Raw genomic sequence first — 8,057 nt, forward strand, 5'->3', positions numbered from 1 at the left:
TTTACTTAATGACATTTATAACTACCTGAAATTATCTTTATATTTATTAACTGACATTCTCCTAGTAGAATGTAAGCTTACAAAGGCATGGATTTTATCTGTTTTGTTCCTGTTATATCCCCAGTGCCAAGAATAGGGCCTGACACATAACAGGTACCAAATAAATATTTGTGGAGTGAACAAATGAGTTAGTCTCCTCGAAAACCTATTCTAGTAGCCATTCCTAGTAGCATCCAGTGTTCTTGCCTATAGTTTCTCAAAACAAGTCCAATCTTTTTGAAAAGGAGCCCAGTTTCTCATTTGAAATCCTGTGGCATTTCCTAATTTTTATGATTTCTCAGAGATTTTGATGGTGACTCTGAGATTGCAAATTCTTTCAGTTGTCTGCGAGAATTTTCCTCCTAGGCTTAGGGACCTAGACAAATTGCAGGCACAAAGGATGCACATCTAGCATGAAGGTTACATTCTCAAGTCAGCATAGAAAGCTAAAAAGTGACATATTGGAATTTTCCTTGAATATCATTAGCACTGCAACAAATCACTGATTCTGTAGTTCTGCACCCAACGAATTGGTTTGTTTGCATTAGGAACCCCCTAGTATGAAAAATATGGATCTCTGACTACCCGACTCACGCTCAGCCCCTTAGATGCTTTTCTTATAGGAAGTGTTTGGGAACCAAGTCTAGTGAGTGCTGGAGCCAGACTGTCTAATTTTGAATTCTGGTTCTACCACTTGCTATGTGACTATAGGCAAGTTACTCAACCTCTCTATGCATCCATTTCTTCGTCTGTAAAGTGGGATAATAACAATACATACCGGTCTCATAGGGTTATACTGAGGACCAAATTCATTAACGCGTATGAGGTCCTCAGACTAGCACCTGGCACGTAGTATTTCAATTAATGTTAGCGATTATTTTACTGTCTCCCATTTCATGTTCATACTGGGGCATATGCTCAGTGGGTGGAAAGGCAAGCAGAATGTGCTAGACTATTTAAACTGTACTTGCTTGCCCATTCTCTCTTGCTCTCTTTGTCTCTATTTCTCTCTTTCCCCAAATGCCAATAGTTGAATTTGTATGATGTGCCCTCACCGTAAATTGTTTAGGTGCTTTCCTTCTGCTGGAATTCTATGCATTCTTATATTGATTTTCGTACCATTTCTAGTTCGAACACCTTTGTAAAGACTGGAGAAGGTGAGAAAAAACAAACATGGACTAGTTTGACCTCCTTGTCTCTGTCACCCGCAGATTCCCACACTTTCTGCCAACAGTGGCTTAGCCTTTTCTTAATGTTCTCCTGCAAACATGGGTATTGAGTCCCTTTGACTGCTTTTAGTTTTTCCTGGAGCACTGACTCCTTCTCTGGCTTTAGCTTTTTCGACACTATTCTTACATATTCATGTTTCTCCCTTTCTTTTAGCACTGAGAAAGTAAAAAAATCAGGAAGAAAGGCAGCACTGCAGAAAATTCATAAAAAATAGCCAACCAGTTTTGTTGTTGTTTTTGTTGTTTTTTAATGTGAAGAGCAGAAAAGAGAGAGGAGGCCTGAGGAGCTGGCATGAGGAGAAAGGAGCATTTGCTGTTATATAGGCAGAAGCCGCTGTCCTACAGCATGTGCTGAACTCCCTGGGGCCAGAGTGACAGGAAGCATGCAGGGCTCTTGGGGGTGCTCCCACCAGGTGTGCAAGCAAGTTTTGACCACATCTGGAAGGTTCAGTTATTACAGGTATTTGCTTTCCTTCCAAGCCCTGGGACAGGATTCCTTACTGGACTCGTTCATTCATTCAGCAAATACTTACTGAGCACTTATGTACCAGGCATGAGGCAAAACGTTGAGGGTAAAAAAGATGAAATAGACAGTCTCTTCCCTTAGGTTGCTTATGTCTGGTGAGAAAGTAAAACACAAACAGATAATGTTCCTACAGCAGGGTAAGTACCATGTGTTAAGCCGGGTGCCCCAGAAGCTGTCCCAGGTGGCAATCCGAGAAGGACCAGTAGAGGAGCTGAAGCTGAAATGGGGAAGTAAAGAAAACCAATACCGGGTGTGTTAATGAACATGTTACTGCTGAGGGCAAAGGGGGTTCAGTCCCACTGGGGATGTCTCACAGCTAGTGTGGAAGCTATCCCAGTGCTGCCCCATCTGAGGCTGAGAATCTGGGGTATTTGCCCGTTGACTCCCACCCTCTAGTCTGCCCTGACCTCTGGCTATGCACATGCATGGCCCTAGGCAATAGAAAGCTATGGGTGTGTAGAAATGATGGCTTCGATAGGATGTGAGCAGAGCACTGACAGTATCTGCTGCACGCACTTACAGGAACAATTACGAAGCACTACAGAAGCCGTAAAGAGGAGCTTTCAACTCAACCTAGTTAGATCTAAGAAGTCTTCCTGGAAGAGGTGACAGTTGAGCAGGGTCCTAAAGGATGCCTTACTCCAGAGCTGTTCATCAAGGTCTGGGGCAGAGTCTTTGCTGTCTTGTCACACTAAAGATTTTGCACTGAGAGTTCTGGCTAAGATTAACAAAAAATCTGTTTATCTCTATGCGTGGGGTTTGGGAGGCTGAGAACATGGCGAGAATTCAGAGGGTTGACGTCCTCACAGTGCTGTCCCCTCCAGAATTGAGTCATGAAAGAGAGAACAGCAAGCAACCCGGGTCTCCTGCATCGGCAGGCGGACTTGTGTTTGCTCTTTGTAAAGAGAGCCTGAGGACATTTCTGGGTTTGCCCAAAACCTACCCTGGGTTTCTGTCGATTTGTGGATTAGGTGCTTCCTCAGAACATCCTTCCTTCCAGAGCGGTCACTGTGCAGTGGAGCCCAACCCCCAGATGCTCTCTGCACTCACTCCATCAGTACCACCTCCCAGTTAGGCCGAGGATGTGGCAATCGGGCTGCCCAGAATTGCTCTCCCCACCTTCAGCTGCCCTGAGCAGAGTTCAGATTGCACATTTCCCGACACTCAGAGATACCCATTAATATTTAGCATGTTACATTTTCCAAAGCACTTTGCTAACACAAATTGATCTTTTCGGCACCCCCTTGTGAGGCAGTTCAGTACTGTTAGCCCTACTGGGGACATCAGGCTTTGGGAAGATGAGCCACTTAGGCAAGGGCCATGGCTGGGGAGTGATGGATCCAGATTAGAATCAAAGGTCGATGAGACCAGTTGTCTGAGCCTCCAGGTGGAACTCCAGAGTGGCCCCAGTGCCCCCTTTCTGCCCAGGATGTCTTGGAACAAATCCAGCCTTCTGAAGTTTTCAATAGAATGGGCTTGTCATGTCTAAGATTGGACTGTTACAAACCAGCTATTGTTTAGGGAGTGCTTATTATGTGCCAAGAGCTGGGTGCTTTACATAGAATGTACCATTTGGTTCTCACAACACTTGCCCACCTCTGTGATGTCACTACTATTATTATTTTATGCATCAGAGAACTGAGGCACAGAAAGATTAAGTAACTTGCTTAAAGTTGTCCAGTAATTGGTAGAGCCAGGATTTAAACCAAGCTATTCTTCAGAGAACTTTAACCAATATGAACCAGGCTAAGGGTGGGTAGAGGGACCGAGTAAAGCAGAATTACTCTTGCTGAAGTTCTGCCTACTCCCAGGCAATTCATCATATGCCTTGCAAGATTATTTCTGGAGGTAAAGGAATTAGGTGGGGGTGAGGGGGCTGTCTGCGAAAGTGTTCTTGAGGAAGGAGAGTGTAAAGGAAAGTTGCCGGTTACTTGATTTCCTCTGATTCTACCCTTGGCTCTGCATTACCAGACCTGCCTAAAAGGACAGAGAGAGGACAAGTTCATCCAATAAGCAAGGGCGGGGCCCATGTGCCATGCATTGTGCTTAGTTACGACACTCGTGCTGGTGGGGTAGAGACGCACGTAAATCATTATGATTGGGTCGGGAGTACTACAGCCAAGCGGTGTGAGAGCTCATGGGACAGACGAGGCAGAAGTGACTTGTTAGTCTAGGGAAGTTGGGGAAGTTTTGTGGCGGTGACACAAGTTAGATCCTGGTGGAGATGGAGGAAGGAGAGAAAGGGCATTCCAGGCAGAGGGGAGAACATGTACAAAGGAAGGGGGATGTGAAATAGCATGGCAGTTTGGAGTGCAACAAGTTCTGTTTATGTGGAAATGGGCTTCTTGCTTTCTTGATTTGAGTAAGCCGATTTGGGGTCCCACTGCCCTAGATGAGGGGCCAGGTTACCAATTCTAGGTTATCCCTGAGAATGTAACTCTTTGTGACTTGTCTAGCCAAATTCTTGGTGTTCTACGGCTGAGTAGAAAAGATGATTGTTTAGCTAATATTTAGCAAGTTCTACTGTATGCAAGGCACTGTGCTGGGTGTTGTGGATAAGGGATCATGACTCTGAGTGCTATGGGGCCATGGGAAAGAGTCTGGGGCTGAGGGACTGTATGCCGGGAAGGAAATTTTGTAAAAGGGTCACTCTGCCCCTACTACTCTGCTAAGGGAAAAAAGAATTCGTGTTGCAATTTAAAAAATCTCTTTGTTCCCTACTCACCCCTGTCCCTTATGAGCAAAACTTTGTGTAATGCGTACGTCCCTTTTCCTTGCTGCCTCTCTAGCGTTTACCAAACCATTTCCCATCCATTATATGCTTAATCCTCACGATAACCCAATGACGCAGGTGGCCTTGGTTGGTCTCCATTTTATAGGTGAGGAAACTGAGGTTTGGTGACTATCCAAGGTTACATGCTTTATAGCAGTAGAAAGTTTCCCCATCCTGATCTCATGTTTGTTCTATTACACACACCGCCTTGTCTTCTAAGTCAGCGGTCAGCACAGCCTCTGTGCTGTGCATGCCAGGGGTTCCCAATGGCACCCTGGGGTGGGAGGTGTCTTGCTGTACATCCTGAGGTAGGTATTGAGAATGTTAAAATCAAGGCACAGATGGTGTTGCATTGGAACCTAAAGCCCAGCTGTAAATATGTGGCTCAGTTAGAGCTGAGCCAGGAAATTCTAAGTGACAGAAGTTATTACACTATTTTCTCAATTATAGCTCCAAGGAGTCAAGTTGCCCTCAGATCAGGATGAATATGGACATAATATGACCTAGCCCTTCCCTCCAAGTGACATTGTGGTTTTGGATAGTTTAGCCGGACAAGCCTTGAGGTCAAGAGGCGGGTAGAATAGGCTTGGTGCAGGAAAGCTAATTGTGTGTGCGTGTGTGTGTGTGTGTGTGTGTGTGTTGGAGGTACTGGCACAGCTTGCTGTTGGATTACAGCATCAGATATGTGACCTCACAGCAGACAGTCAACCAAAAAAAAAAATAGTTGCTGCCATGCCCTTTTTTTTAAAATAAAGGTATTTATTTTTATTTATTTATTTTTGGCTGCGTCGGGTCTTCGTTGCTAAGTGCAGGTTTTCTCTAGTTGCGGTGAGCAGGGTCTGCTCTTCGTTGCGGTGCGCAGGCTTCTCATTGCGCTGGTTTCTCTTGTTGCGGAACACCAACTCTAGGTGCGCGGGCTTCAGTAGTTGTGGCATGCGGGCTCAGCAGTTGTAGCACACGGGCTTAGTTGCTCCGCAGCATGAGGGATATTCCCGGACAAGGGCTCGAACCCGTGTCGCCTGCATTGGGAGGCAGATTCTTAACCACTGCACCACCAGGGAAGCCCTGCCATGCCCTTTTAAAGGTGGTTTCAATTAGAGCCGGGAGATTTTTCTGGGCTCCTAACTAAGGCTTGGGGTCTGAAGTCATTGCTGCTCATCAGAGTCCTCTGTCATGTTTTCCTCATGAATCACATAGGAGCTGTCTGGTTGATACTCTGCCCTCCTATTGTCCTAAAAAGTCTTATTTTTCCTCCAGTTGACACCCAAGACTGATACAGTTCTAGATAGTAGCACTTACTGATGCTAGTCATGAGGGAAGGAACCAAGTGCCCAAAAGCCCAATAAAATATGGATCCTTCTGCATTTATTGGCTGCAGGTCACTGAAGGAAAGAATTCTCAAGTTAGGAGGGACCAATAGGGCCCACATTTCCAAGGGGCAGGCTCATTTAGTCCCTCTTTCCTAATAACATTTTCTCCTCCACCATCCATGCCATCTGGGTAATTATAGTATTATATTAGGAGGATATTGAAACTCCAAGGAGATTGTGAAATGTCCCCAGCAGAGTTCTTCTCTTATATATGCCTTGTTCAAATTGTCCATTTTGAAGCTAGGCTGTAGATGACCAAGCCCTAATCATTGAACAGACAGGCAACATGGAATCTCCAAGAGTCCGAGGACCAGATATCCTCTATTAGTTACTCAAGGATTCCGAAGGGTCACACTACTAAAAGAGGGGGACCTGGCATCAGGAGATTGTGAATGAGAGGTGATGTAATTTAGTGGTTGAGAGCTCAGACTCCAGAGCCGGGTTGTCTTGGTTCAAATGTCAGGTTTGTCAGTTATTAGCTGCACAGTCTTGGCTCTCAGCTGCCTCCACTCTAAAATGACGGTAATAATAGACGATACCTTGTAGGGTTGTGTGAGGATTGACTCAGATCAGGCATATAAAGGGCTTAGCACAGCTCCTGCACACATTAAGCACCTAAGTGTTAAACGCTATTATTTCTTAAAGGGAGGATTCTTTTCCTGCTCTAGGGTGTTTCTCCTCCTTATGTCCTTAACGCCCCATCCCCCTTGTTTATATTTCTGAAGCCAGCTGCTCCAATATCCTCTCTTCTTCTGGTCAGGCATGCAAAGGAAAAACAGCTTGCACATGGGCATATTTTCTTCTGTATTGCTTACAGCATCACCTTAAACCAATATACCACAGTTTATTTTAATCCAAGAGCTAAGGGCCCTTTAAACCAGCCATTCCTTATTTATTCTGTTAAAAAAAAAAATCAAGGTCCTTTTGTTTCACATTCCTTTATCATATTTTGTAAGGCACCGAGCACATATTGGATGCTATGTAAATGTAAAATACTCTAACAATAGTAACTGAGACAGATGAGAAACTCAAGGAGGCAAAGTTACCATTTTGAGTTTAGCTCTTTATTGATGGGCTGAGTGATTTGGAAGAGACAGTGTGGCTCCAAAGCTAAAGAGCCCACAGGGATTAAGAGGGCAAAGGTTTGAATCTCAGTCACAGCAGCAGCTCTGGCGACCCCAGGCAGGAAGCTTCCTTTCCCTGGACCTCAAATTCTCCCCATGAATACTAGGATTAATTTCACAAAACCGTCTCCCAGGGATGTTAAGCCAGGGCTGCCATATGTGGTTTTACAGACTATGCAGTGCACAAGGGTGCCAACTGAGGGGGTAAGTGGGGGCTGAAATGTAGCCCACACTCTGCTCATCAATCTGTGCACCCTGGTGATGGACAAGGTCCACCTGGAGAAAGGGACACTTTATTCTAATTTGCACAAAGTAGTATATGGGCTCGTAGAGGCCCTGTGTGAAGCAAGGTGATAGTGATAGGGCACAGAGCTCAGCTCATAGAATGGCTGCATTTATTCAACACCCGGTTTCTGAACACCTACTATGTGCCAGGCCCAATCTAGGGGCTGAGGATATGGAGATGAATGTAAACAATTTCTGCCCTTGCGTCCTCTTTCCTTCACCAGCCCATCCTCCCCTAACGTTCAATCATCAGCAAGTCTTGTAGACTCAAACTGCAAAATATATGTCAAGTCCACTCAACTTTTTTCTTTTCTTTTTAAGTCTTTAAAACATTTTTTTTAACTTAAAAATATTTTTATTTATTTTTATTTTTTAGCTGCGTTGGGTCTTCGTTGCTGGGCGCAGGCTTTCTCTAGCTGCGGCAAGCGGGGGCTACTCTTCGTTGTGGTGCACAGGCTCCTCACTGCGGTGGCTTCTCTTGTTGCGGAGCATGGGCCCTAGAGTGCACGGGCTTCAGTAGTTGCAGCATGTGGGCTCAGTAGCTGCAGCACGCAGGCCCTAGGGCCCGCGGGCTTCAGTAGTTGTGGCTCTCCGGCTCTAGAGCACAGTCTTGGTAGTTGTGGCACATGGGCTTAGTTGCTCCACAGCACGTGGGATCTTCCCGGACCATGGATCGAACCCGTGTCCCCTGCATTGGCAGGCGGATTCTTA

Source organism: Neophocaena asiaeorientalis, unplaced genomic scaffold (genome assembly GCF_003031525.2).
Source record: "Neophocaena asiaeorientalis asiaeorientalis breed wild unplaced genomic scaffold, Neophocaena_asiaeorientalis_V1.1 scaffold240, whole genome shotgun sequence".
Taxonomy (NCBI): domain Eukaryota; kingdom Metazoa; phylum Chordata; class Mammalia; order Artiodactyla; family Phocoenidae; genus Neophocaena; species Neophocaena asiaeorientalis.